This window comes from Gouania willdenowi, unplaced genomic scaffold, assembly GCF_900634775.1.
Source record: "Gouania willdenowi unplaced genomic scaffold, fGouWil2.1 scaffold_269_arrow_ctg1, whole genome shotgun sequence".
Taxonomy (NCBI): Eukaryota; Metazoa; Chordata; class Actinopteri; order Blenniiformes; family Gobiesocidae; genus Gouania; species Gouania willdenowi.
This window is the reverse complement of record NW_021145026.1, coordinates 550,395-570,075: the sequence shown is the minus strand read 5'-3', so window position 1 is coordinate 570,075 and position 19,681 is coordinate 550,395. Positions and strand designations below refer to the sequence as shown.

Here is a 19,681-nt window from a genome sequence, read left to right as displayed (position 1 = left end):
ACTATGGAAGTATATCTGTACCATAATTCACTTTAAAATCCACTAACAGAAATGTTTTTTTCATTTTCAGAATATAGCTGCATTTTTAACTCATAAATAAAATGAATAATAAATCATCCATTTTCATTTTCTTCTTCCCTTAAACATGACGCTCTGGTGGGAGGAGTCAATGCAGACTGGAGAAGAATTACAAACGGTGGAAAATCAGATGATTTCAGGTCAAAATAATGTGAGCAGCTGATTTTCTGAGGGTGCACAGATCCTAGATGACTAAGATAGTTTATAAATGTGATGACTGGACTACAATAGAGTTACACATAAGTAGTTTGATATTTGCAACCACTGTTTATTTGTCAAAGGTCACATATTAATTCAATGAAACTTTATTTATACAGGGACAATTCCAACAATAGTCACCTCGTAGCGTGAGATAACAGGCAACACATTGTGTGATCATTGGTTTCTAAGAAGGGTTTACAGATGAAAAGCTCTATTATAGCTAAGTGTGTGCTAATATGCTAACTATTGTAATATACAGTTTTTAATAGCAGACATGATATTTACAGTCAAAATATATTGTGTTTCTGGGTGTGTAAAGGTTACAGATGTGCTTGAGTGAATTCATATTCTTTTGATATTTATTTGAAAATATATTTTAATTAATATTTAATCCCAAGGTTCTTTTTTCAATGCAGATATGGTAAACAACACCAAAATTCAAAGATTCATAAAAATAAAACTTTATAAATCTTCCCCATGTGACCAAACTATAACACTGCATTTTTATTTTTTCTATTCATTATTAAATAATGATGACATGTATGGTGACATACGTCTGGTTTTAGACATGTCCTCTTTTGTTTTCACCTGGTGTCGAGGCTGTGTGAGGATATTTTACAAATTCCTGGGTTTCCCAGGGACTTTGAACGCATCTCGAGGCATGCGTACCTCCGCAAAAATATGTGTTCTATCTGTCACCTGCAGTCACAGATATTTTATGCTATAGATATAGAATCAACTTCACTTTGTAAAAAAGACAAACAAACAAAATGATATAATGTGTTACCATTGTTATTTTGATTTTAAAACCAAACAGAAATAAACCTTTTTTTTGTATTTGGTTTTTATTTTTTCCTGTTTCTGGTTTTTCTGTTTTCCTGATTCTGGTTTTAAATTAATTAAAAAATTGCAGGAAAAAAGTGCCATAAAGTAGATGTTTTACGTAATAACATGCTCCATAGTTAATTATTAGTTATTTTTGGTGTGTCAGCATGTCTTTCATGTAATGTATGACTTTAATTCAATTTGTTGAAAATTATTTCCTAGACAAACAAATGCAGTTATTCTGCATCATGCAGTGATAGACACAACAAACACATATACAGCTGTTATGTTACTGCACAATATCATATAAGTTAGCTGTTAGCATAATAGCTTTATATTGTAACAGCTCTGCTGTTTGTTGGATGTGTCCGTTGTAGATGTTCCTAATTCCTACAGCGTTGGCAGTCAGTGAAGGCAACTTGAGGATGCGTAGTGGAGATGTGTGTTTACAGTCTATGGTGTAGAGAGTTTGTGTCAGACGTTAACTTTGGATTCATCTTTGTAATTTACCTTTCCATGTTTTATTTGGTGTGGTCACAGCAAACAATGACTCAGGAATTTTCATGCAGTGAAAACTCCTGAGTCATGATGGTAAACAGCTAGGCAGGCAGTATTGGTTTCACGTTTATGATGAAGTGCTACGAAGTGTCACAATGTGTGTGTGCACTCTGTGTTGCACGGTGTACATTCTGTTTGCTTTGAAGAAGTAATCCCACTAAGTAATCCCCATTTTTAATAAAAATACTGGTAATCTGATTACATGTTTTTAAATGTACTGTAACAGATTATAGTTACATTATTTTTGTATCCAGATTACATAACGCTGTTACTAGTAATCCATTACTACCCAAGCCTGTGTGTGTGTGTGTGTGTGTGTGTGTGTGTGTGTGTGTGTGTGTGTGTGTGTGTGTGTGTGTGTGTGTGTGTGTGTGTGTGTGTGTGTGTGAGAGAGAGAGAGAGACAGAGAGAGAGAGACAGAACATTTAGGGGCCCCATCCATGAAGTCAGCAAAATGAAGGTCCGTCGTTCTATGTGATAAACACATGTATTTATTTATCTGAATAATATTCACTGTTATGCAGGATGTTTACTATTATTTGGGCCATAGTATATAGTCATCTTAAAGATGTAAATCCTTGTTTTAATCATAAAAAAAATTGGTTGAAAATGACCAAAAATAGTGGAAAAAGTTGTCAAATGGGATTTTAAAAACCAAAGTTGCAAATTAGAATGGACAAAAACGGACAGAAAAAGTGTTTTCAAAGTGTCAATATTGGAACAATTAGTTTAAACTTTCATATAATGGGCATGACAAATGGTGTATGTGGTTAAATTGGCAAAAATAATCATGAAATATGATGAAAAAGGATAAAAGTGACAATAATTGGTCAACATATGTGACATTAGATGCAAAAGTGGTGGAAAGGATTTGTAAGTGTCCTGAAAGTGGAAAAATGTGTATTAAAATAAACTAAAAATACATTAAAGTTCAGGATTGAAGCCACAGATGCTGCAGGGCGAGAAAACACACACACACACACACACACACACACACACACAGTTTACACACAAACGCCCCAGGGACGCGTTCACACTGATTCTGTGTCACAAAGTCACATGTGTTGGAAAAAAGACACACAAACACCACTTCTACTACACATTATTTGTGTAAACATTTGTTCCTCTAAAGATGTTTATTATGAAGATGAAGCGATCATCTGTAGTTTAAAGATGTGTAGCTCTGTGGGCCTGTACTACAAAGCTGGATACGTATATCCTGGATTTATCTCTGTTAGTGGGTTTCACCTAACCAAACGTTCTCTGTCAGAGAGCAGCTGCACTATGAACTGAGATATCAACTCACTCTCTTAACCCAGGTGATTTCAGCCTGGCTACGTGCACGCTCCTGTGACAGGGGTGAGAAAGGACCCCCACACTTTGTGTATAGCAGCACAACTGCTGTATGTTCCTGCTGAGGCTGTCAGCGTCACCACAGTGTATAATGAAAGTGTATAATGAATGAATGAATGATCTGATTGGTCCGTGGATACAGAAAGTGTCTGACACACACAGCCTCAATCAGCTGACTAGGCATTTTACAAAGATTATCATTCAAAAGTATTAATATTGTTCATTTTTAGTGAGTCACACATAAACCTTTTAGTTTCTGGGCAAAGATTTCTCCATAGAGACTAGAAACAAATGTAGAGACTTTATCTTGTGTTGTTGGAGAGTTTTCTGATGTTTTAGAGACGTAAAAGCATGTATTACTCACTGCTGTGAGGACAGTAAGAGGCTCAGAGCCACAGCTGATCCTCACACACAAGCAGCTGATCAGAGCAGACACACTCCACACTGCAGATGAAATGTGTCTGTTCTCTGTCTCCACCTTAGATAATGTTTCTCTTAGTTTTACAAGCTATTTATCTCGTTTGTTATCACTCTCTCTCTGACTCAGGGCAGACTGTGCACGGACTGAAAGCAGATCAAGTGAAGTCCACCACACACACAGAGTCAGAGGAACCTCTGTGACTCTGTTCCTCATGAACATGTTTGTGCCTTTATTCTGTTGCTTCTCCACCTCAGTCTTCATTTTTCCTCTTGTTTTGACAAAAGTCACGTTAGAGATTTCTGCTGGAATTAGTAATGCTTAAAACAGCTCATTGGATGGTCCTATTGGTAGAAAGACCTCTGATTGGCTGACATCCATTCTGTATTGATAAACTTCATTTTCAGAGCCTGGAGAAGGAGAAAAGATTCACTTTCTACTCAGAACACTTTGGATTACAATATGCTCAAAGATGATTATGGATTTTTGACCAAATAACATTAAAAAAAAAAAAAAAAACATACTGCAGCTTTAAGCTAAGGGATGAGTACTGCTGAATTTTCACCTGCCAACTTTCTGGGTGTTTAGAACCGTAAGCGTTTTAACTCACACATTTTTGTAGCTTCATAGGCCAGTTAGCTCAGCTCGTCAGAGCGTGGTGCTAATAACGCCAAGGTCATGGGTTCAAACCCCATACTGGCCAGATATTAATCAAGGACCATAAACCTGCTTTCATGTGTTGTAAATGTTAGTGTATGAGTCAGAAAGAACAAGGTATGAATATGTATACAATAAACACAGATAAAGAATATCTAAACTGTTAATCATTCCCAAACCTGGAAGAAAATTCACAAATAGCCAAAAATCTAGAATGACTGTCAGTAAAGAAGCTTCTTTTTGACACCTTAATAAATCAGCAAGTAGGACAAATACCAATTTATTGATGAATAATCCCAGAACAATTTAGGTTAAATACTAATAATACTTACTTTGTATGTGTATGCCTTGTGTATTCAGGTGTCCAACCATCATTTTGTATCCACAGTTGTGATGGAGCTGCAGAATGTAGGTTATACTTTCATCCAAATCATTGTCTTACAATGTAGTGAATAAATCATGGACTCTGTTTATCCAAAACAATGAGAAAGGTCACAATAGACATTAAATGAAAACTGTCTGTGAAATGATCTAACCATTGTATGTAATAAAAACTCATAGACTAATAATAATGTAGCCTATTTTTAATGATCAAACATGTACATATATTAACACACTATAGCTACAACTGTGCTTGTTTTGACAAAGTAAGTTTTACTGAACTCTAAATTAAAACTACTGCTAACCTGGACAGATGCTAGAGATAACAAGGACAAAACAATACTAGATGACTTTATACATTAGCTGATATTAAGGACAAGGGCTGATGTGCTGTTAAAACAGACCAGATTGTTTTAATGTAGCCTAATTGTTGTGTAGTCTACATGACATTAGAACCTGAACATATGCCATATAATATGACCAGTCTATAGCTTCATAATATTAGTATTGAAATGGAATAGCAATGCAACGTTAGCCTAGCCTACTGTTAATACACATTAACATGAGTAATATTTACACACAAATATAGTTCTACTGTTGCTACTTTCAAACAAGCAAGAGTTACAAAACAGATGTTGACAGAAGTAGGTTAAAATGACCTTATCTCATAATGTACCATCCTCACACTAATTGTTCTCTCACTCACACTGAACATCTCTGTGATGTCCAGAGCAGTGTTCTCTGAATGGAGGTGAGCCTCAATCATATGGGGGTAAAAAGTAGGAGGGGCATCTGAAGGTTGTTTCTTCAGTCTCTGAGAAGATGCAGAACTGGTGGGAAATTTCTTCCAGACCATCAAACACTGCTGGGTCGACTTCTAAATCCATATCAGAGTTTAGCTGAGCTAAGCTGTTAATAAAACTATCCAGATAAAAGTGAAGGTCGTCATTTGGTGAATTGTTTTCAACTTCATCAGCTAAAGCTCGTAAGTCATTCACTAAAACTCTGAAATCAGCCATCTTCACTTCTTCATCTAAGCCACGCCCATCTGCTGCAACAGGAAGTGGATCTGATTGGATCGCTCAGTTGACCAATCCTGAATGAGACTGAGGTTAGTCCCTCCTACCTCATTAGCATACGGACACAGAAATGTGGAATTAAATAAATGTGGAAATAAATAAATGTTGAAATAAATAATGTATAAATAAATACATGTATAAATAAATAAAAGTAGAAATAAATAAAAGTTAAAATAAATAAATGTTGAAATAAATAAAAGTAGAAATAAATACATGAATAAATAAATAAATGTATAAATCAATTTAAGACATTTATTTGTTTATGTCAGATTTATTTACCAGTTTTATATTAATTTATTTATGCATTTAATTATCTCTTTATTTATATATTCATTATTTTATTTATTTATTCCAATATTTATTAATACATTTATTTATTTATACGTTAGGCAGGTTTGGTCCTCCATACTCCCTGAGCACCAGTCAAACAAAGTTATGTTTATAGAAATACACAAAAAGAGGATTTAAAAGACATTCATCATTTAAAACTACAATTATAAATAAAAACTGTGTGTTTAGAGTGTTGATGAAGAAAATAGAGTACAAGTATTCTACAAGTCAGTTTAAATCTAAACAACTTAAGGTAATTTTGCATATTACGGTACATGTAACATAATGGAATGATGTCTTTCTGTCTATCAATTATCACCATGGTACATCACAGGTAAATAAGTCATGGAGCTTCCTCACCCATTCCCTCAGACAGGCCTTAAGTCCTGATGCACAGGAGAACATTCTACCACAACAACTCCCACTCTGAGCCACCATCAGACGTCCATCACACCACAGCACCATGTAGCCCACAGCTAACCTCCAGCTAACGGTAGCCACACAGAGATAACATCTCCACACTTTCACTGCTGACACCAGACGTAGAGCTCAGGACCAGCCAAACCAGCGACACATCTGGATAATCAACTGATCAATAATAAATAAAATAATGTAACTTTATTGATCACTCACTCATTCTCTGCATTTTGACCCATTTTCCCAGAGGGGTAGCAGTGGGCTGCTAACTACAGACACCCAGGGAGCAGTTAGATAGTAGTTTATGAATATTCATAAAAACAGGCTAAAGACATTAGTTATTATCTGTGTACCCTTCGTTTTGTGGTTATTACGTTTTAAAACTTAATCAAAATAACAAAAAAACAGTGGTTATTTTGTTTTACTGACTTAAAACCAAAACAGAAATACAGAAAAACCAAATAAATCTTGTTCTGTTTGTGAGATATTTGTAGTGTTGTGTTCAAGACCACACTATCCGAGACCAAGACTTGCCCGAGACCAGAATGCACCGAGACCAAGACAAGACCAAGACTTTCGGGAGCCGAGACCGAGTCGAGACCAAGACCGAGACAAGCCGAGACCAAGACCAAGACCAAGACCATAAACATTTTTTTTTCAATTTAAAAAAATATATAAATAAATAAAATTATGACAAGGTTCAACAGTTAAATAACATTCTCTCTTTAATTTTAGTTTATTTTAAATACATTTGACGTACAAAAAAGGTGCCTGCAAAAAATTAACTAAAATATTAAAACTACTACTGCTACTGATAAATTCACAATTATTCTACATATTTGAAAACAATATTTTTATGTCAGCTGAATGTACAGCAAGTGTTGAAAAGTATTTCTGCCAAGAAATAATGATTCTTGATTCTGATTCTTTCAGTTGTTCAGGTTTAACAGGTCACAGATTTCATAAGATATTTTTTTAGTTTGAAAAAGCCTTTACACAGGTTATTTTTATTAATTCACTTAGTTGATATAGTTTAATTTGGTTGCTGTAATATAACTAGGATATTCAATTAACAAAGGTTTCCAACTGTAACTGTAAAAGTGAAACTTTCTGAAATAAAACTACAAACAAGTTGTCATCAGTGTAAAAAACATAGAGCTACAGGTAGATGTGAAACTAAATAAAACAAACTCAACCCCTGGAACAGTCATGTGACAAATTAATCAATAGTTCTTGTTGAGAATTATTATTATTATTCTGGAAACAGAAACTATAAAAATAATTATATTGTGAACCTGTTTATATTGTGGGGAACATATTGTATACATACATGTAATTGGAGTCTAAAGACACAAAAAAACACCACTTTAAAAGATAATAGACTAATATAAGACCTCTTTACAGTTATTTGACTCATTCTGTGATGCGCGGCGATGACGCGCTGGTGACGACATAATCCAAGATGGCGGCGGCCCGGACTACAGCCGATATTATGTAATAAAGCCTTAAAAGACATGGATATAATGAAAAGAGTGGATGGACAGATGCATAAACATGCAGACTTTCACACGGACACACAAGGACTTATTAAACACACACAGACTTATTAAACACACACAGACTTATTAAACACACACGGACCTCAGTAAACACTGTAAAAGGAACAGACCACCGCTCGGCTGGCACTAGGACCCAGAAGCAGAGTAAGTGCGTCCCCTATCCAGCCTTCACAGGCTGTAATATCATCAGTTTATCATTTTACCAGTTATTAGAGCTACTGTCTTTACCAGGGAGATAATATTTATTACTGGTGATTGTTTTCAGGAGTTTTACTGGGATTTTTACCGGTGATTAGTTCATATCTCCCTTGCGCTCCGCGGTCCAAACTGACACCGTAGCCACACACACACACACACACACACACACACACACACACACACACACACAGTCACATTAAGGAAGGTTGTGGTCATTATAACAGGGTGGATTAAATAATGAATAAAGGATTGTTTTATCCCGTTCTTCTCCGTGTTATTATCACATTATAAAAAAGGTTAAAAATATCAAGAATTAGTGCTGGTCTCGAACGGTCTTGACGGAAAATCCCGAGTCCGGGCAGCCAGAGTCCAAGACAAGACCGAGTCAAAATGCTTCAGAGACCGAGACAAGACCAAGACCTTTAAAATTTGGTCTCGAGACCGGTCTCGAGACCAAGACCGGTCTTGACCACCCCAACACTAGATATGTGGATATTTACAGTAAATTAGAGGGAGAACTGAAGTCCACTGGTGCAGTGGTTTTCCTCCACAGGTCCTGGACCAGGTCTCCTCACACAATAGGACTGTTTAGGATTTATTTCAGCAGTTTTCTGCTCCTGTTTTCATTCAGTCTGTGGATGTTTTAGCTCGTATAAAGCTGCTCACAATTAAAGTTCATTGTTTTATGGTGTAGGTGATCTTAACAGTGTTAAAGTCCAAATAGTATCCAGATAATCTGGTGACTGACTATCTACCGTGAGGCTGGTGTGAGGAACAATGGATGTTCGAACTTCTACCATTTCACACTTTTGCTAAAACAATTACATCTATTTTGAGGACAGTAAATATATTTATTTTACATGTTATAATACCACTAACCACTAACACAATGACGACACTAGCCTCTTTGATGCTCTGGGACAGGTTTTCTTTTGCCCCCCCCCTTATATGGTGTTTTATATATCAAGCAATTGATTTTTACATTTTTGTTATATTATTATTATCAGAATAATTTCATAGTGGTCTATCCATACCCACAAAGACGCTTTACATAATTAGAAAACATGAGTAAACTGACTTTTTTATATTTGATTTTATGGATTTTTACCGGTGATTAGTTCATATCTCCCTTGCGCTCCGCGGTCCAAACTGACACCGTAGCCACACACACACACACACACACACACACACACACACACAGTCACATTAAGGAAGGTTGTGGTCATTATAACAGGGTGGATTAAATAATGAATAAAGGATTGTTTTATCCCGTTCTTCTCCATGTTATTATCACATTATAAAAAAGGTTAAAAATATCAAGAATTAGTGCTGGTCTCGAACGGTCTTGACGGAAAATCCCGAGTCCGGGCAGCCAGAGTCCAAGACAAGACCGAGTCAAAATGCTTCAGAGACCGAGACAAGACCAAGACCTTTAAAATTTGGTCTCGAGACCGGTCTCGAGACCAAGACCGGTCTTGACCACCACAACACTAGATATGTGGATATTTACAGTAAATTAGAGGGAGAACTGAAGTCCACTGGTGCAGTGGTTTTCCTCCACAGGTCCTGGACCAGGTCTCCTCACACAATAGGACTGTTTAGGATTTATTTCAGCAGTTTTCTGCTCCTGTTTTCATTCAGTCTGTGGATGTTTTAGCTCGTATAAAGCTGCTCACAATTAAAGTTCATTGTTTTATGGTGTAGGTGATCTTAACAGTGTTAAAGTCCAAATAGTATCCAGATAATCTGGTGACTGACTATCTACCGTGAGGCTGGTGTGAGGAACAATGGATGTTCGAACTTCTACCATTTCACACTTTTGCTAAAACAATTACATCTATTTTGAGGACAGTAAATATATTTATTTTACATGTTATAATACCACTAACCACTAACACAATGACGACACTAGCCTCTTTGCTGCTCTAGGACAGGTTTTCTTTTGCCCCCCCTTATATGGTGTTTTATATATCAAGCAATTGATTTTTACATTTTTGTTATATTATTATTATCAGAATAATTTCATAGTGGTCTATACCATACCCACAAAGACGCTTTACATAATTAGAAAACATGAGTAAACTGACTTTTTTTTATATTTGATTTTAATTTTGATAAAAAGTGTTTCACATACACATAAAAGAACACAAACAAGTAAATAAAAGCCAATTTAAATATCTTAGTAACAGGTTCAAAATACAAATTATTAATAACATTAGAGTAAAGCATTGCACAAAAACAAGATACAGATTAAAGATAGATAGATATTGATGGGTTGGCTCATCAAAAATTATTTTTAATTTAAATAGTTATGACTAAAATGTTTTACTATTGATATTCACATTATGTGAAAAGATACAAAACTTCCAGATTAAACATAACAATACTATTTTTTTTCACTATGTCTGTACATGCTGTCAAAGGTCAACACTACAGTAAGTGCAATATTTTATAGACAGCAATACATGTTTTGTTATTGTAATTAAATAAATGAATTTATTTTATTGCATAATTGTGACCATCAACCACCAACAATATATATATATATATATATATATATATATATATATATATATATATATATATATATATATATATATACACACACTGAACAACAATATAAACACTTTTTTCATGAGCTGAACTCAAAGATCTAAAACATTTTCTATAAACATTAAAGATCTGTTTCTCTCAGATATTGTTACAAATGTGTGTAAATGTGTGTTAGTGAGCAGAGATAGCCCCTCCCACCTCACAGGTGTGTCATATCAACATGCTGATTAGACAGCATGATTATTGCACAGGTGTGCCTCAGGGTGGCCTCAGGGTGGCCACAATAAAAAGACAAAAAACAACAACAATTTTACACCTTTGCAGCCCACTGCTCCTCTGTGGTGGTTACATTAGGGGTTTTTCAACACTGGGGTCGTGACCCCATGTGGGGTCGCCTGGAAATAAAATGGAGTCGCCTGAAATGTCTAGTGATAATAAATTAAAATATGTTTTTTAAAAAAACTGATGAACATTATGTTTTTCAATTTGATTACATTGAATTTATTTTTTCATAAAAACAAAAAAAAATCTGTACATCTATTTTAAAATTCAAATAAGTTATAAAATAAATAAAAAAATATTATTATTAATAATAATAATAATAATAATAATAATAATAATAATAATAATAATAATAATAATAATTTCATTCCTTGGCAGCCCACTGCTCCTCCGGAATGGGATAAATCAGGGTTTTTCAATGCTGGGGTCGTCACCCTGTGTAGGGTCGCCTGGAAATAAAATGGAGTCACCTGAAATGTCTGGTGATAATAAAATAAAATTAAAAATCGGATGTCTTATATTCTAAACTGTTTAAAAACTGTTTTTAAATAAAAATGCATATTTTAAAAATAAATTAATTATATTTTTTAATTATAAAATGAAATTTTAAAATAATTAAATAATATATTTTTAAAAATATAATTGATTAATTATTTTTTTATCTATTTTGCACAATTTTTTTTCTTTCAAATAAAAACGTCTAACACATGATGTCAGTATTCTCTACTTTCACTTTGTGCACTGATACTGGCTACTCTGTATTTGTAAACAAACATGATCAAAACACTAATTTTAGAAAAATAAGTCTCCATAAATGTGTGATATAAAATGTGAACCAGTCACTGAGCTGTCAGTTTATTGATGTGACTTTATTTAATGACTGTAATTGGTTAATCATGACCTTGTAACTTTTACAACTTAAACTACCTCTTTTTTTCACTTTAGAATGACATTGCAGGATTTGATCCATAGAGACACTCTGGCCCCTTCAACGGCCTGCAGCCTATGAAGGTGAAGGTTCTAAAGGTAAAAGAGGAGGTCAGGGTGGTGTCATGGATAAAGGATAGTCGCTTCTTTTATTTACATTAAAATGTTCCTGAAAGTTAAGTTTGATTAAAGAATCTTCTATTCAAAAAAGTCAGTCTTTACTTGGATCGCAAACACTCATTGCTATGTTATCTGCGCAGCTGAACAGGTAGTAGCAGCACCAAGATTAAGGTAAATGTAGGTGAAATGAATATTATCGATATCTGTAAAAGAGAGATTTAATGAATGCAGAGTAGTCAACTGTTTTTAGAGACAATATTACATACGTACACACTAAGCATGTGGAGAATAATCGATATGAATCGGTATCTAGATATAAACATGTGCGATGCAAGTGTATGGATTCATTCAGTGACATCGGTATGTAGGAAACAAACCACATCAAGCGTAAAGCCTCCCCCTTTGCTAGCAAGAATTAACCAAGGAGCCTGTTTTTGTGTTATCACGAACTGTGTAAACACAACTGCCCCCGTAACTCTGAGATGCAGGACTAACCCCACTATGTGGTCTGTGAACTCAATACCGGAGCCGCTAAGACTGAACCAGCTATTTGAAGTACGTAGTATGAACCCTTCTTTTACGACTCCCCTTCCGGCCAAACAAAAGGACCAGAGAATCCAAGGACAGTTTTCCCCTATATTACCTCCCTGCGACATTTATGATCAAAAGAAGAACATCCCTCTTCTCCCCCTTATCAAACAGATACTGTGGGATGCTATAAGTTCAAAGAACAGTCCCAATGCCCTCTGACCCCCTGTGGTGAGACGTCACAGGAGAACACTGTCCAGGCACCTAGCTGAGAGATCTCCACGGGAAGAAAGGAGAACAAAGAAATTGTATTATGTTTGAAAGTTACAAACGAAAACATTTTTGGAATGATTTCTACAGAAATTGAAATTGCAAATATTGTCTGTTCGATCACACTCGTTTCATGTAACGCAATAACCAACAGAATGCTATTTTAAAGTGTTTATCATTTAAAAGTGCTTAAAAATACCAGAAAACATCACAAACGTTAGTTTGAGGTATCTACGGAAACCATATAGTTAAGAGGAGGCATAACATGATTTTTGATATTTATGTCTATGAGTAATTACAGGTAAAATGCATTAATTAATTCCTAAAGTGATTCTAGGATATTTTCCAGTCATGTTTGGTATCAAACCCTTTCGTAATTCATGATATTTCAGGATATGATGTTGAAAAGATGTTTTGAAATATGTGGAATTAATTATTAGGCATTCTTTTATGTTTAGAATCATCCCTTGTCGTCTGTCTCTGTCTTACACTTACACACACCCAAGACACACCCACAAGTTGAAAGCAGAGACATTGACCAATCACCGACATGATCACAGAAGGATCCACCCAGACGCCTCCTCCAAAAGGCGTCGCCAAACGTCCTTTAAAAAAAGACGCGCGACCAGAAACTATAGTTTTGGACGCGGGCGTTCATGCTCACCCGTGTTCCCTCATGTTCCAGCTTTCATTTATTTCATAGTAGAAACAGTTAGATTTTTGAGACAACAGCTGCTCGGTTCGGACGAATCCGGCACCGAGGGACGTGCGTAACAGCCGAAAGGAAGCCCGGCCGGCGACCCATTGTGGTTAGCCAAGAGCCATTATCGAAGCCAGCTGCGAAGGCCTAACCGCCCGGATCGGCTGAAGGGGCTAAATTCTGTGGAACCGAAACAGAACCAACGGTGGCACGTCCTGCTACATTGCTTCAACAGCACCTCCAGGTCCAGCCTGACCTCACCTCCAAGGTACAAGAATGAACTTTCATCAGCAACTTCATCCACAATAGATCACATACATATTTCCATAACTACAAACTTACACGCATTAACAACATGCTGCACACACAGTACATCTCATTCATGTTTGTTCGTCTCCCCCTTGTCCATCCTCCTCTCTTTGTTATGAGCTCTCTTTATTTTATTCTTTGATTTTATGATCTTATTATTGAATATGTATCCTGCATTTTTATTCAAGATTTAGTAGATTAGCATCCTTCTAGATTAGTGATTTCACTTTATTACATATAATCCTCACTTTTATTAGCCTAGAAATGCATTTTATCATGATTTAATTATCCCATTTCAATTGATATTTTGACTGTGTTAATTGTTGACTTTTGAATAAAAGGTTAAACATAATATTTGATTCCTCTGATTCATTAAAGCTGTGATGATGGTGTAGATGTCTGGTAGAATTCACTTTTCCCTGGTTTCACATTGATGAGTTTAGTCTAAAAACTTAGACATATTTCTCCTGTTAAAAGGAGTGGCACCCCGCAAATTTGAAGTAATAGTAATAATCATAATTAATATTCTTAGTTATATAACCCATTAATAATAACTCATCTCATCTTCCTACAGGTACAATCTACGGGTGAAATCGAGATGCATCGGTCACTGCGTGCCTGCATCTGTAAAATCCATGGTTGCATCCACTTTCTCATCCATCCATCCATCCATCCATCTATTTTCTGATCCACTTGTTCCTGTTTTCAGGGTCGCGGGCCAGTTTTTTATGATGTATTTCATTCTATCCAGTTTTTCTGAGGCACATTGAATGCATCATCACTGCTTCGAGTTTTGTTTTGAGCACAGACTGAATCCAGGAAGCATGTTGGTACTGCTACAAAGTTATAACAACACGTAAATCAGACGTAGGAAGATGGTAAACTAGACCAGAATCATGTGGTTTGTAAAGAATGCTTTGCTGCTAAACCTGACACAAACTCAGAGGCTCACTATTATCGATATGGCGTTGCTGCTCTACCCCCCACCCATGTGTGTAGTTTGCGAGGGGGCAGGGAGGGCATTGGTCAAAAGTTTTCATTACAGTTTTCCCAATTTAATTAAAAGAATACAATTCTTAATATGATGTACATAATACACAAATACGTTAAGTGCCATAAAACACAGTGACAGTACTTTATACATATATAATAATGTTTGATTTAAATTGAGTTGATTTATATTGATCATGTAAATGGCAACTGAGGATACAGATGTGGAAACCAAACATTTCCTCTCTGACTTTGTCAGACTCATCAATGACTGATTATTTGGTCAAATTTACACTAGTTTTTGATGAAGTAATCAGACATAATAATGCAGTTACAGCAGAATTAAAGAAACAATGAAAAGTGGAGGAAGCAGACACAGAGAAGGACAACTCAAAGGTCCCATGTCAGGACCAAACCCCACCAACCACCGACCCAGGAGACGTGCTAACACAGAACCATGAGTTAGCATCATGTGATGAAGACTCCACAGAGAAACAGGTGTGAGCCTGTTCAACCAATTTTGTAAATGTTTGTATATTCTCTTGATTATCTGTTTAACACTATTTTTGCTATTATTCCTGCTATTACTATCTTTGATACTGTTATTGTTGTCAGTTTTCTTTTGATTTGCTTTAACCCTGATCCTGCTGGGTTTTTGTACATAATTACTGAACCAATTGTGGAAAACTCTTGATTACAAATTTTTGGCACTCAATTAACAGAGTTTTGAAAAAAAAAAAAAAATTCAATATTCTCTCTAATTTTTTGTATTTATATTTTATATTGACCCTGTTTTTTCTTTAAATGCTGCTAGAAAAGACGGACACACACACACACACAGACGCACCAGTGTATTTTAAGTTTAACACATGAAGACATCTGTTAAAGTAACAGTACCTCTATACACTAACAGTTGTAGTTAAGATGTGTGAATAGTTTAGAGGATTTGTTTTGCATTGTTTGCCCAAGTAAATGACTATATATATACCTGTTTATTTTTAATTTATCATTAAGCGTTACATTTAGGATACAACAATATAACCTTTATTTGTCCCACAAAGAGGAAATTTACAGTGTTTCAGCAGCAGTAGATAAATAAACAGGGTAATAAACAATAGGGGATATTTACACACACATGGTCCTGTACACAGTACAGTGAGAAAGAGGAAAGATAATGGTGCATGAAGGGATATTACACAATAAAAAATATGAAAAAATGTAATTCTTATCAATATAGTGAATTATTTTCCTTTTTTAAAAAGCTGCATTTATTACACTTTGATTGACATAATTCAATAAATATTACTGTTTTTTATTTTCAAAAAGTGCTTACATAAGTATCTTCTGTTAGTATTTTTATTTGTATTTTTTCTGCCCTTTTGAAATGTCCAGTTTGCAAACAAGAGCAAATAAAGATACTTGATGATAGACTACATTAACTGTCACTTTTAATCTTAAAATACATATTAATACAAGAGCACATCTTAAACAAATACATAACAATTATAATGTAGTTGATAATGTAAAATAAAAACACATTTTCCTGATATGTTACAGTGAGAAAAACACAGTTGGAGGATGTGGGAACCTCTCACTTACACAGGTACAATAATCTTATTGTTATCCTGCTGTATGTGTGTGTGTGACCCAGGCTTTGTGTTGGCCAGCAGGTTGTGGGTTGGAGTCCAGCTCACAGCAAGTCTGGTGACTCTGTTAAAATACACCAGAAATATCTATATAGAGGTACAGGTGACACTGTCTATGATATTTCACTATTGCTTTTTGCATCTTTTCCTTTGTGTGAGGGAGTGTAAAAATTGTCCCCTGCCTTTGTGCAGCTAGCGCTCTACCATTTGAGCTAATTCCCCTCTCACTAGAGGATTGGGAGTTGATGAAGTAGGTGAGTGTAGCTGCTCAACAGAACAAGAGTATTTAGTTACTTTGAAGGAGTAAACCAGGAACGTTGGTCAACACAGTGAAACTGTTCTTCCTGATGGACAAGCTTTTCCTACATGTTGGTGGATTCTGAAGAGAATTCTTCTTCTTCTAATCGTCAAATCATCTTCTTACAGAACATTCTAAGAACTGTTTACAATCTATTAGAAAAACCTTTTTACTGTGTTTTTCTTTCTAAAAGATGTTTGTGTTCTTTGTGGTTATCATGACCTCTGACCTTTGTGATAATCTAAGACTAAAATCACTCTCTCTCTTCCCGTAAATGCCTTTTAATTCTTAAAACTTACAGTTGAATGAACCATTCCTCCTGTACAAAGTAAACACAAAAAATAAGCAATAATACAAGAAACAATATTACAATAAACTAAAGATTTGATGCAGATAGCTTCCCTTCAGAAAAAAACCATTACATACTGTATATTATTGCATACACATACTTTTTGTGTTCTAAAGGGAGTGGGTGGAAGTATAACTTGTTAGTCCCACCCCTTTTACTACATTACAGAGTTAAATACATTTTCAGCATCCTGTTATCAGACCATTGCTGCTGTTAAAAAATGTATAATAATATAATATTAATAATAATATTGTCTCATTTTTATGATTTTGATTAAATACACACGTTTTAAATTGCCTGATTAATCTGATGACTCAAAGGAATAAAATCAGTGTAAAAAAAACAATGAGCACTGGAATCAATGTGTAACATTTATTTATTTAACCAGACCAGATCAACAACTTCCTGAACTGTTGGTGTCCATTTTCCAGCTGACAGCAGGTTTATGTTGGAATCCTGTGCAGCCTGATCTCTGGGTTCTTCAGTCCAACACTGGAACCAGAAGGTGTCGTCACCATCCGTGTGTCGCTGGGATCTGAAGATGATTCCTGCTCCATGTCTCCATCCACACAGAGATGTGAGTGGAGAACAGATGAAGTGCTGAAGGTCTTCCCACACTCATCACATCAGAAAACATTCTTCTCATGAACTCGTTGGTGGTGATTAAGGTAAGATTTCCACTTGTAAGATTTTCCACATGTGTCACATTTATGAGGTCTTTCAGATGAGTGGCTGATTTGGTGACATTTTAACTGTTGATATGTTGTAAAAACTTTGTCACACTGGTCACAGGGACACACTTCATGTCCAGTGTGAGATCTCAGGTGGATGATGAGATTATGTTTGTGTTTATATATTTTCCCACAGTGGTCACAGTGATACAACTCTGATCTGGAGTGAATCTTCATGTGCGTCGTTAAATTTGATCTGTGTGTAAAAGCCTCGTCACACTGTTCACATCTGTGAGCTTTGATTCCACGGTGAATGAGGAGATGTTGACGGAGGTTTCCAGATTGACTAAAAGTCTTTCCACATTCATCACACATGTGTGGTTTCTCTCCACTGTGAACAAGCTGATGGGTCTTCAGGTGCTGTTTCTGAGCAAACGCTTTTCCACACTCGTCACAGATGAAGAGTTTTTCTCCAGAATGGATTCTTTGATGTATAGTGAGGTGTGATTTAAAGCTAAAGGCCTTCCCACACTGGTCACATGTATGTTTAGCTTTAACTCCAGCTTGGCTCTGCTGTTGAACTCTTTGCTCTGAAGTTTTTCTCTTAGATTTGTTTCTTTGTTGTGGCTGAGCTTCATTGTCCTGAGAACGTTGAGGTGTCACTTTGTTCTGGCTTCCAGAGTCCTGTAGAACAGTTAGAGATTAAACACAGAGAAGGAACCAAACAAACATCCATCCATTTTCATACCCGCTTATTCCCGTTTAACAGGGTCGCGGGGGTCTGCCAGTGCCAATCTCCGGCTCTCATAGGGCGCTGGGCGGGGGTACACCCTGGACGGGGCGCCAGTCCATCACAGGGCAACACAGACACAGACAACCATTCACTCTCTCATTCACTACTATGGGCAATGTAGAGACTCCAATCAACCTTACGGTCATGTTTTTGGATTGTGGGAGGAAGCCGGAGTACCCGGAGGAAACACACGCAGCACGGGGAGAACATGCAAACTCCACACAGAAAGGACCCAAGTCCAGGGCTTGAACCCAGGACCTTCTTGCTGTGAGGCGGACGTGCTAACCACTAAGCCACCGTGCACCCGACCAAACAAACATTTGTTTCTAAATGTGTTCCTAGAAAGAACAGTGGCTGTTCAGCCACATCCACATGGACGTCAGGAACCAAACTTCAATCCATTAATTTCTCACCATATTTGCTGTCACGGCTGAGTGGTTCCACAATCCTCCATTCACCTGTAACATCAGCATAGAATCAGCTCCACCTGAAGGATAGAAGAGAAAGAATGAACGTGAAGGATCTAGAAATATTCATCCATCCTTTGCAGTGTCATCACTTTGAAATTGACTAAAATGATCAGTTTGTTCAGAGATCACATGATGTGGAGGAAAATATTTAGATTTTGTGGCTGAATAATTTAATTTCCCATTGATTTGTAAATGAAGGTCTTCAGAGGAAACAGTTTGACTTTGAGGTTTGACTTTGTTCTTACAGAATTAATGAAAAACTTGTAATGAGCTCATGATTGGCTAATTATGATCCTATAATATCTGTGTTAATAGAATCATAGACAGAATGACAGAATCTACCAATAAAAATAAAATCCACTGTTAAATGCAGAAAGTGACATAATGTGAATGAAACGCTGTCATCGTGAGGTAAAGGGAAATGTTAAAGGGGACCGTTCATTTGGTGCACCCCAGCACCCCTCCTGGTCCTGAGCTAAACAACATGTTGAAGCGTCCACCTGAAACACGTCTAAACTACCAAAATACTGAGCAGACCAGTTCCCACGTAACATTTATGTGTCTGTGAAGCTACGGCCATTTCTGGTGAAGAGCTGCAGTTGTTCTGTTGTTGTGGACGAGACCAACAATGACAGGGATTGTAGAGTCTGAAACATCATAGGTTCATGATAACTTGATAGCTTCTAATACTGTACAATATTCTGCCCTCTAGTGGTGAAAT

General features: G+C 36.1%; 2 protein-coding genes and 1 non-coding gene across 4 annotated transcripts in view; all 3 read left to right on the top strand.

Annotated features, from left to right (window-relative positions):
- The window catches only part of LOC114459136 (E3 ubiquitin-protein ligase TRIM39-like), a 476,570-nt gene that overhangs the window by 8,181 nt on the left and 448,708 nt on the right, over nucleotides 1-19,681 (top strand). The gene's annotated exons all lie outside the window — the stretch shown is intronic.
- Nucleotides 1-19,681, top strand: part of LOC114459132 (NLR family CARD domain-containing protein 3-like) — a 331,402-nt gene that overhangs the window by 65,794 nt on the left and 245,927 nt on the right. The window lies entirely within an intron of this gene.
- On the top strand, nucleotides 4,063-4,136 carry trnai-aau (transfer RNA isoleucine (anticodon AAU)). The gene has a single exon. It is a non-coding gene; the product is annotated as a tRNA-Ile (tRNA).